At 40.0% G+C, this 12,320-nt stretch overlaps 1 non-coding gene across 1 annotated transcript; it reads left to right on the top strand.

The window, feature by feature from the left end:
• The first annotated feature begins 3,273 nt into the window (after nucleotides 1-3,273).
• On the top strand, nucleotides 3,274-3,380 carry LOC133807657 (small nucleolar RNA R71). The gene has a single exon (XR_009879558.1). It is a non-coding gene; the product is annotated as a small nucleolar RNA R71 (small nucleolar RNA).
• The last annotated feature ends 8,940 nt before the right edge of the window (nucleotides 3,381-12,320 follow it).

Genomic DNA, 12,320 nt, shown 5'->3' with positions numbered 1-12,320 from the left:
CTACTCAACAGTTTATTCAATCTAGAATTTTGATCAAAACACTCCATCAACACACCTTAGTCTACTAACATTTTGGATTATCAAATCATGATCATTAAATAAAAGAATTTGAAATCAATTATGCTCACCAAATTTATTTCCAATCGATCCATTCAAACGAAATAATTCCATAAGCTTACTTACTTGCTATTCTCCACTAATATAAATCATAATATGCATAAGAATCAATAAGACTTTTATAGGCTTGTTACGATGGCTTAGGTAAAGGTAGATGAAAAAGGAATTTTAAGCTCACTTTACTGTAAGCACATGACAAAAACTCACCAACTTTACTTCCATAATAATACAATCTCATAGTCCCCTTTCTTGTTTTTTTCTTTAGATATATATATTTTTCTTTTTTTCTTTTTCTTTTTCTTTTTCAATAATAACTACGCTCCCCCAAACTTGATTTTTTCTATACATTAATATTGGGAGTGTATTGAAATATATATTCAATATATATACTCTCTCTCATTCTTTTTTTTTTCTTCTCTTTTTCATTTTCTAAACCCACTCAAATCACAGTTAAACCCCATTACACATCGATCCCTAAAAAATTTCTCAATCATATGCTCATAGTATATCAGGGACAGATATATAACCAAGTTTCAAGTATTAGGCTTACATGATGCTTTAGAACAAAAAAAAATACAAGATTAGGCTCAAAAGAGGTAAACAAATGATTAAGTAATTTAAGGTTGGCAAGAAAAGCTCAAACGATCCAAATGATAGCCTAGATCATATTCCTAAGCATATATGATATATTATTTGGCCTCAAATAACAAGCAAGCAAGTTCTAGAATTGTTGAAAATAAATTCACTTTCCATTAATCATTCCACTAACCAATTCAGCAAGCATAATCAATATCAAAAACATAAATTTAATATCATGACAAAATATTCAACAAATGTTATCTAAACTAAAATGAACTAACAAAGTGTTTAATCAAGCACATAGATTTTGTTTTCAGGTTTCATTTTCTTTGAATTATACTCATAACATTCATTTATTCTCATCGGCAATTGTTGTCAATTTTTATTCATGTTGGTACCAAACTAAACACACTAAAACAAAACTTTAACAGATAAATAAGTTCCCTCCCCCAAACTTAAACTAAACATTGTCCCCAATGTTTAAAAATAAGTAAAGAAAAGAAAACTTACCTGGTGCGAATCACTTCAGAATGGTGGTGGGTCTGGAAATAGATGCCAAGGCGGTGGATAAGGGAAGTACATAATTTTTACTAAAATTAAAATAAAAAAACTTTATAAATCCAAAATAAAATTAAATAAAATTTGTCCACTAATTAAAAACAAAAACAAAAATAAAGTATAGGAATGCCTCCTATAGCGTTGTCATTAACGTCATTTAGCCGAACGCTTTTCTTCTTTCAAATTCAACTTGGATAAAGTCCTCCCCTCACATATTTGAGATCCATAGTGTCATGAGTTGGCCCTTGTTTCTTGTGATTAGAAATTGTCGGAACTTTCCCTCGCTCATATAACATTCGAATTCTTTCACTAAAGTATTTTTTTAACCGATTACACCCCTTTCACATTCCAGCTTTAATTATGGAGTTCTTCTTAGAGACTTCCAACTTGTTCCCCTCTTGGTTTACTACTTCAACTCTACAACACGTTAGAATTTCTATTGCTGCAAAAATATTAAATATTACTCCTTCTTTTTACACTCGCAACTTTAACTCACTTTTTTTGACATCAATTAAAGCCCTAACAGTAGCCAAGAATGGCCTTCCAAGTATTATTGGAATATTTTTAGCTTCCTCCATATCTAAAATAATAAAGTTCACAGGAAATATGAATTTACCAACTTTTACCAATACGTCCTCAATCACTCCACGAGGGTGATTAACTGATCTATCTGCCATCTGCAAAGACACAGCAGTTGGTTGCGCTTCTCCCAAATTAAGCTTCCAAAAGATTGATAGAGGCATTAGATTCGCACTGGCCCCTAAATCACATAAAGCCTTAGTTTCTACTAAACCCCCTATAGAACATGGGATATTGAAACTACCAGGATCTTTAAGCTTTGGAGGTAATTTCTTCTGAAGTATTGCGTTGCACTCCTCAGTAAGTGCCCCTATCTCATAATCCTAACTTCCTTTCCTTCGACAAAATATCTTTCATAAACTTCACATAACTTGGCATTTGTTCAAGTGCCTTGGCAAATAGGATATTAATGTTTAGTTTTTATAGATATCGAAACATTTAGAGAATTGTTTGTCAATATTAGCCTTTCGGAACCTTTGAGGATATGGAATCTTCGGTGGAGGCTCAGCGTATTCTGGTTGTTCTAGTTTTCGAAGGTTTTTAGTAATCTCCTCTTGTATTGGACTAGTAACTTGCCTATCCGTTGTCTTCTTCTTGTTGTCATCCATTGTAGGTCCATCATACTTAGTCCCACTCCTCAAGGATATTGCATTACACTGCTCTTTAGGATTTACCTCTATGGAACTAGGAAAATTCCCTTGCTGCCTACTAGCAAACATTTTAGCCAATTGACCTATTTATGTCTCCAAACTTTTGATGGAAGACCTTGTCTCTATCATTAATTGATTTAATTGGTCTGGCTGAATTGTTGGTGGGTTCATTTCAGGAGATGGTGGATGTGATGGGCGTGGGTTTGGATCATAATATGGTCTAGAATGTATTCCATAATTTGGTTGATTAGGGGGTTGTTGAAGTGGGTACTGTGGTTATTGTGGTTGTAACCCTTGATTATTTTTCCAAGACAAATTAGGGTGATTTTTCCAAGCACGAGAATAAGAATTGGAATAAGTGTTAGGTGCAGGGCTTGAAAAATTACCAATAACTTATGCTTATTCGAAAAGCATATTATTCACACCTGTTGAGCAACTAGCTGTGCTCGGGCATTGTTCATAAGCATGTGGTCCCCTACAAATCTCACAACTCATGACATTCTGTACTTGCATTGCTTGCGCGGCAAGATTAGTTTGCTGCAATTGTTTGGTTAGAGATGCTACTTGAGCGGTCAATAGTGCTATTGGATCAACTTCTAAGACTCCTGCTACTTTCTTATTCTCACGCTCAGTAGGCAAATTATAATTATTCATAGCCATCTCTTCCAATAGCTCATATGCTTCATTAGCACTTTTTCTCATAAACGCTCCTCCCGATGCTGCATCTATCATTGTCCTTGTATTGCCCCCCAAATCATTGTAAAAAGTATGAACTAGCAGCCACTTCTCTATTCCATGATGTGCGCATTTCCTTTGAAATTCCTTAAATCGTTCCCATGCATCATACAAGGACTCCCCATCCAGTTGATGGAAGTTGTTAATCTCTCCTCTTATTGTGGCTGACTTGGCAAGAGGAAAATATTTACCAAGAAACTTTTGAGCCAAATCTTCCCAAGTAAGTATAGAGTATGCTTGTAAAGAATTCAACCAACTCTTAGCTCTGTCCTTTAGTGAAAATGGAAATAGTCTCAATCGTACAGCATTGTTGCTCACCCCATTCATTTTAAATGTCGCACATAACTCCAAAAAGTTTGTGATATGTAGATTTGGATCCTCATTTGGTAACCCCCCAAATTGTACACAATTTTGTACCATCTGAATAATTGAGGGTTTTATCTCATAATTGTTAGCCTCAACAGTTTGAAGAAGAGTGCTTAAATGTATCCCCGTAACAGTAGGGAGTACATAATTCCTTAGTGGTGGATCGGCTTCAGCTGCATTACCCATATTTGCATTATTGTTGACAACATTATTTGCGGTATAAGCCATGGTAAAGTCCAGCCTTTTCTTTATCTTTCGATACTTTCTACGCGTTCTCTCAATTTCAAGATCTATTGGTATGATTTCCTTTTGTCTACTTCCTTGCATATACCAACAATTCCTGAAAAACAATATAGCCTTGATCCAAATAAATGTTAAACAATAAAAATACCAAATTAGAACAAATAACAATTAACTATGATATTGGAAATTAAAGTCCCCGACAACGGTGCCAAAAACTTCATCGTGAAAATATGTATATACGCAAGTGCACGCAATTGATTCAAGTAATAGATGATAAGTAAAGTATCGTTCCCTCGAAGACTAGCTTCCAAGTACCACTAATTGTTCTTTAAATTTCTATTTGGCAACTAAGAATTTGATTTTTAAATTTAATTTTAAATTTGAAAATAACTTTAAACAAAAACAACTAAATAAAAGATTTAAATCACTATGAAAAAGACCTAGGGTGTTAATTTCATCAACTTTACATTCTACTAATTTTATTAATCAATTATAGATTTCTTTCTTCCTATTCTAATAGCAGGTTAACATAAATCAATTCCTATTCTTTTTCAAGATATAAGATCTCAACCTATATGCAAGTTCTCTACATCTCCGTGATAACCTTTAACATATAGAAGGCATTAAGCATGGAAACCTAATTACTACACAAGCCATACAGGTATTTTTGTCCAATATGCAACCTATGTCTATATAATGATAGCATATTCAATTCTCATCTTTCGAATTTTGAATCAAAATCATTAAATCAAGCAAATAGTGATCAAATATTTACTAGCATTAAACACACATTATATAGATTAGAATAGAGAAGAAAAATCAGTAGAACATCATAATTCAATTAGATAGAAATCCAAGTGACTAAATTAAACCCTAGATAAAAATTGTTTAGTTCATATCAGACATGACTAAATCAATAAAATAATAATTAAAGAACCTACGATTCATAAACTTAAAAAAGAAAGAAAAATATAAAACTGTAGAATTACTAGCATAAGAAATAGAATTAGTCTCTAAAAACGTAATTAAAAACTGACCTCCTCACTTAATTAAACCATAAATACAAATTTATAGTAAAAAATTAAAAGAGTCTGTGTTTTTTTCGCGTGCGGGTGGCGACTTGGCCTTCTCTGGGTCATGGCCCATGTCTGTTTTGGGGCCTTTACTTCTCGTGTAAAGTCTTCAGGCGCCGTGACTCAAGATTCTCAAGTCGCGGCCCGTGTCTGTGTTTCCCTCTTAACTGAGCCTCTGTTTCCCTCTTGAGTCGCGACTTGTAAGCCCAAGTCACGACATTAATTCCTTCGAGCAAGCATATGCGCCTCTGACTTCACCTTGAGTCATGACTCATAAGCCCAAGTCGCGACTCTAACTCCATTTTTCCTCAGATTTCTTCTTTCAACTCATATCTTCCTCAAAAACCGTCCTTTAAGCATCCTTAGCATCATTTTTAATCCAATAGCTGCCACGTCCGGGCATCATCCCACACTACTACCCAGGGACCGTTACGTTGTGCATTTTGAACAATGCTAAACTCGTTAACCGAGTCATTTGGCCATAATCGTGTAACTAAGTGTGATTACAGTTTAGGGTTAAAATTTTTGGTTAAGATAGAACGTTTCACTAAAACGTTTACTATATACATTGGGATCCCGAAAATATATTTTAAAGGTTAATTACAATAAAATATTTACAACCAGTGGACCTAAGCGAAAAATTAGGGTTTAACCCTAGTTCCTCTTTAAACCCTTGGCCGTGGTGGTCGAGCAGCCGCATATGTACACATCGTCACCTAAGCTCTCCAACTCAAGGATGGTCCAACTTTCTTTTGCCTTTACCTGCACCACGTATCACTCATGAGCCGAGGCTCAGCAAGAAAACTCAATATGCTTATGAACAGGTAATAACATGTCACTGAATCATAATATCATTCCTAGAAATAATAGCCCTATTCATGCATGCAAGCGCGTCCAAATAAATGATTATGGGGTCTTGCATCTGAATGGATGACTGATGAGTCAATCTCTGGGGACATGCTTCTTGAATAGATGATTAATGAGTCAATCTCTGGGGATATACTCCCTGAATAGATGACTAATGAGTCTATCACTGTGTGGGTGACTAATGAGTCACACCCTATATAGGTGACTAATGAGTCACACTCTGTATAGATGACTAATGAGTCTATCTCTGTGTGGGTGACCAATGAGTCACACTCTGTGTAGGTGACTAATGAGTTACACTCTGTATAAATGACTAATGAGTCTATCTTTGTGTGGGTGACTAATGAGGCACACTCTGTATAGGTGACTAATGAGTCACACTCTGTATAGATGACTAATGGGTCTATCTCTGTGTGGTTGACTAATGAGTCACACTCTGTATAGGTGACTAATGAGTCACACTTTGTATAGATGACTAATGAGTCTATCTCTGTGTAGATGACTAATGAGTCTATCTTTGTGTAGATGACTAATGAGTCTATCTTTGAGGTCCCCTGCCCTCGTAGCCATGTGACGTTTTAGTCAACTGAGCTTATAGCCCTGGCTCTATGTTACTAGCCTTTAGACTAGACAAGCGCTTTTGTTTTCATCGAACTTAGGGTCGGTCAAGCATTTCATGCTTACGATGATAATGCTTATGTCGATTAGATCTAATCTTTTTGGCTTGCGTTAAACACACTAATACCGTTCTTGACTCATAAGCCAATACCATACGACCAATGTTTAGTACTACTACCGAACTTGACTAATAAGTCACAGCTTCACAGTCAATACTGACACCATTGTCGATTCTTGACTCATAGGTCAGTTCCACTCACAAGTAAGCAATGCAACCAGGCATATATCATATGTCAAATATCTAAGTACAGGGCATTCAACATGCTTACTCACCAATCACTAGCATAATTCTGATCATGCACATTTACAGAGACTCAAGCTCTGATCAATCTCATATTCAACATTCATGACATGCCCTAATCACATATATCTTATGCATCACATGCATCACATAGTGGGTGCAGTTTTCTTACCTTTGGTCCAAGCACAGGTTACCAATAAACGACCCTCAAGTACGATCCTATTTCCAAGCCCCTAGGGATAACCTAGTCACAACCATAATATAGCATCTCGTAAAAAATGAGTAGATAAATACTTCCGGACCAAGTTCGCGCCTCTGAGACATTGATCCTACTTAACTGGGTTGTAAGATCGATCCCGAGCCCTTAGGTTTAAGTTCCCATGACTAAAAACCTATATTAGCAATTTCTGCCCTTTTGGGTTGCAGCCCCAAAAGCCCAGGCCGCTTCCTGATCAAGAATAGGGGCTATACCCCTCTCTGCCTGCGTCGTGGGCAGCGGCTTGAAAAAAAGGGGCAGCAGCCCAAAGTGCCCCCAACAGCCAAACACATCATTTTTTTCAAGCCTGGGTTGCGACACACATTAAAAGGGTCGCGGCCCAACCACGAACACAACCATGAAGCTCTGATTTTCCCATTTCAAATCCTTCCAAAAACCTATGCAAACATACCCAAAACTCATAAACAAAGTTCCCAATCATCTCAATGGCCCAAAACCACCAAAACCCAAGTTTCAATTCATCCAAAAACTCTTCAAAACGAAAAATCAAATTTCAAAACTTAAGAAATTTTAGGAAACGGAAACTCAAAAATTCAAAGCTTAAATTACCTCTAATTATGTCGTTTCTCACCAAATCCTCCGCGTAATAAGCTTCTAATTTTCACTAGAATCGCTATACCTCGATCCTTGCTGTCCTAAAACTCAAGTTTCCTTCGAAAATGCGATCGGGTGTCAAAAATGGAACAGGAGGGAGAGAGAACATTCTTTTATTATTCTTAATAGATTATGTTATCCCAAAAATCAGAATTGAATGACATGGCAGGAATTAATTGCACGCGGCTGACACCTGGCAAAACCCGTATTCGACTATTGACCAGGAAGATTTTCGGCATTATGCGATCGGTCTCTTCACACGACCAGTCTGGTTGTGTGCACGTAACACGCGGAGGAAATCTTAGGCAGTTATGATGGAATCCGAAATTCTCTCCCATGATTTCCTGAGTATCCGATTATTTAGGAAATAATATCTGTAACAAATCAATGTAAATCTTCCCTGAGCTTATAAATAGAAGAAGAGGGCTCAGGGAAGGGGAGATTTTTTATCCTTTTTCTTTTTCTGACTTCTAAATCGCTGGAGATTTGAGTTATCATATCACTCATATTGTATTGTTCTGAAAAGGTTAGTAAAACTCATTGAACCCTAGTTCTTTGATCACTCCTTTGAATCTCACATCAATAACAATCTAAGTGGAAGTAGGTTATTACCAAATCCTGGGGCCGAACCACTATAAAATATCGTGTTCTTATTCTTTTCGTCAATACGTTCTTTTCAACGCATTCATCCACGTCAAGTGTATTTTGACTCCGTGTCAGTTGCCCAAAATCAGGGTCAACATTCTGGTGCTTTCATTGAGAGCTTGGTTTATCACCGTTGAGAAAACCAATGGCGAAAACTGCAAGGAAAACTGGACAGGCGGCCGCTGCTGCACCATCAAACCCGCCTCCTCCTCCTCCTGCAAGCGTGGCTGAGGATGAGCCACATTTGGACTTTGAGGAGGAAGAAATGGATGACGCGACGCTGAAGAGTACTCTGGGGGCGTTGCATGAAGAGCTAGCCAATCAGAGGGCCAACCAAGAAAGTGCTGCCGAAATCATGGCGCGGCAGCAGCAAGAAATTGAAAGGCAGCACGTGGAGTTGAGCGAGAGGCAGGCAGAGATGGACTGTCACCAGAGCGAAGCCATGGCAGCCCTTGAGGCAGCCTTACAATTGGCTAGGAATCAAGCTGCACCTGCCTCGCAACCTGATCAGCCTGCGAATGGGCCATTGCATAGGGGTCCCAATCCTAGCCCGCCTATCAAACCCTCGAGCCCGCAAAGGCCCGAGCAGCCTCAGGTGCCTCATGACAATGTCCCACTGGACCCTGAGGCACAGCCTCCATCCCAAGCTGGTCGCGGAAATCCCCCGCATCAGAGGCAGAATAGGACAGAGCATCAGCCTCGTAGTCCTACACGCCATAGGGGCGACGAGCCAAACCTTCCGAACAGAGGATAGTATCCTCCTGGTAATAGGAGGAACTCAGAGTTGGGCTCTGCAGTCCGAGGTCCCCCACGGCATGATAATGCACGGGTACCTAACGACCAACAAAGACCACCCTCTAACGCTCGGGACGTTTCAGCCTGGGAAGGAAATCGAGGAAACAGTCGATCCCGTCATAGCCAATCGCGATTCAGAGATGGCAATGGTTATGATGAGGCCGATTCTGGCAGAGGAAATGCCGGTCGGAGGAATGAAGAAAGAGGTGGAAACAGGAATCAGCCACCTCAGGATGACCAACTCGGCAGACGGGACGCTGGGGGGAAATCCAGGCAGAATAACGTCTTCAACCAGCTCGGAGCTAGCGAGCAGCGGAGAAGAGACGAGGACTTGAGAGATGTGCTCAACGATCGCCGCGAGCGGTATGGCGAGAACATCCCCCAGCAACAGAGGCCACAACGATTCCTATCGCTGTGCAAGCCAAGATAGATCCCCTCAACCAGGCGGTGCAACTACTGGTCGGGGGAAGAACATCTCACATTGACCACGACAGGAGGAAAGGCACTCCTTTCGTCCAGAGGATAGCTATGGCAGAGACTCCTAGCAAGTTTAAAATGCCTACGCTTCCGAACTTTGATGGGTATGGTGACCCTGTATCTCACGTCAATAAGTTTGAGATACAGATGGACATTCAGAAAGTGTCTGAAGATGCTCGGTGCAGGATCTTCCCTGCAACACTTTCTGATGCCGCACAGGAGTGGTTTTTTAAGTTCCCTCCTGCAAGCATAGTTTCCTGGGAGATGTTCGTAAGGGAGTTTTACGGACAGTTCTACGCAGGTCGTGTGCATCCGACCGAGGCAAACCAGCTGGTTGAAATTTGTAACGCCCCAACTCCAAGGACCGTTACGGTGTGCCTTGTAAACAGTGCTAAACTCGCTAATCGAGTCATTTGGCCAAAATCGTGAACTAGGTATGATTAGCGGTTTAGGGATTAAAATTTTTGGTTAAGATGTAACGTTTCACTAAAACGTTTACTGTATATACATTGGGATCCCAAAAATATAGTTTTAGAGTCTATTATAGAAAATATTTACAACAGGCCGTTCTAAGCGGCAAAACAGGTTTTAACCCTAATTCCACTTTAAACCTCGGCCGTGGTGGTCGAGCAGCTGCATATGTACACATCATCACCTAAGCTCTCTAACTCAAGGATGGTCCAGCTTCCTCTTGCCTTTACCTGCACCACATAGCACCCGTGAGCCAAAGCCCAGCAAGAAAACACAATAAGGCATGATATAATATCAACAATATTCATAATAGCCATTTAGGACCAACGGTCCAAAACAGATAGGTGACAATAGCCAAAAGTCACAAAAGTGGGTACAGCTCCCTCTAGCCATGTGACGTTAGGGTCACCAGGGCTTAATTGATAAGTGGTTCCTTCATAAGTTTGATCAGGATAGGAGCATGGTGACTGGTCACCAACATAACCATCCTCCCGACTCTAGAGTCGTAACTAAGGACAGCGTCCCCCAGCCATGTGACAAACAGTCACCGGGGTCATATACCTTGGCTATGAACATCTGGTCTTAGACCAGGCAAGCGCTTATAGTTCTCATTGACCTTCCGGTCGGTCCAGCATTAATACCCTATATGGGTCATTCAATGCCAACCTCGATTAGATCTAATCTTCATTTGGCCCGGCGTTCACAACGCACTGCCACTTTTGACTCTTGGGTCGGTGAAATACGACCAGTGCTCAACCCGTGGTGAACTTAACTAATAAGTCACAGCTTCACAGACGGATCTAACACCATTGTTGATTCTGACTAATAATTCAGCGCCATACACAGGTAAGCCATGCCACCCAACATATATCACATGTCCAATATCCATAAACAAGGTATTCAACATGCTTACTTAACAGGTACTAATACAATTAGGACCATGCACAACACAGAGGCTCATGCTCTGAACGATATCATACCCAGTATACAAAGCATGTCCTGATCACATGTTTCTCGTGCATCACATGCATCATACTTAACAATCCAACACGCATCAACAGCAGCCATGCATGTCACGTTCAATAATCAACCAACATGCATCAAGAATAACCATGCATGTCACATATACACAGGGTGCAGTTTTCTTACCTCAGATTCGAGCTAAAATGATTTAAAGAACGACCCTTGAGAACGATCAACTTTTAGTCCTTTAGCGGTCACCTAGTCATAACCAAATATAAGATACCATCAATAAAAACGATCAGTATAAGTTCCCAAACCAATACCTAACCTCCGGGACATCAATCCCCACTTAACCGGGTACTAGGTTCAACCCCGAGGCCTAAGGCTTGAATCCCTAAGCTAAAAACACCATTCTGGCCAAAAAGACCCTAAGGGCCGCGACCCTTCCCAGCTGCGCCGCGGCGCGCCCCTATAACAGAGGCAGCCCTCTCTGCCAGACGCCAAGGGCCGCGGCGCTCCACAGCCATGCCGCGGCGCCCAGCCCAGACCAGCCAAAATGACAGCTCGCAACACCAAACTTTCCCCTGCGTTTTCCCTTGGAACCAAGCCCTCTAACCAGCTCCAAACCTCCTCCAAACACTTAATTTAACCTCCAAACATCACCCATAACTCACCCTCATCAAAACCCAAACTAAACATCAATCAAAACCTCCACAAATCCAAACATCCAACAAGAATTCATAAGCTGAAAAACCAAAAGAAAAACAGAGCACAATCAGAAACTAATGACTAAAACTCACCTTAAAGCCAAGTTTGAACCTCCTTCAATGGTTGAACCAAGTCCACAAACCCTGCCCTTGGATTTCCTAGCTTGAAACCCCACTTAGAGCTCAAAAACACCAAAGGAAGGATGAAGGGAGATGATGTACGGGAAAGAGGAAGAGAAACCATGTTTTGCTCTGTTCTTTCTACAGCCATCCAAGGTCATATAAATCCAAACCCCAAATGACCAAAATACCCTTAAGTCATATATGGCTTCTAAAGTCATTCCAAGGGTAAAATTGGTACTTTCCACTTATCCCGTTAATCATAATTAACACTTCCCAATTCCCGCTAATCTCAATATTCTCAAACATCAATAAATTATATCCCATCACCCTATAATTCCTGATAATGTTCTAGTCATCAAAATGACCCCGAGAATCACCCCGAGCCCCGAACTTAAACCCGTTATGGCTAGACCGAACACTTACATTTCATGATCGTCTCATGCCGATTAGCTCAAACCTAATCCACCTTATAATGTGGCTATAACAAGTAATCACAACCATGCACCCAAAATACACAATCACGCCCTCAACGGGCCAAGTTACCAAAATGCCCTCATAATTAACATATGAACCCATATGCAT

Source organism: Humulus lupulus, chromosome X, assembly GCF_963169125.1.
Source record: "Humulus lupulus chromosome X, drHumLupu1.1, whole genome shotgun sequence".
NCBI classification, from domain to species: domain Eukaryota; kingdom Viridiplantae; phylum Streptophyta; class Magnoliopsida; order Rosales; family Cannabaceae; genus Humulus; species Humulus lupulus.
Note: the sequence above shows the minus strand (reverse complement) of the source record. Positions and strands in the feature narration are given on the sequence as shown.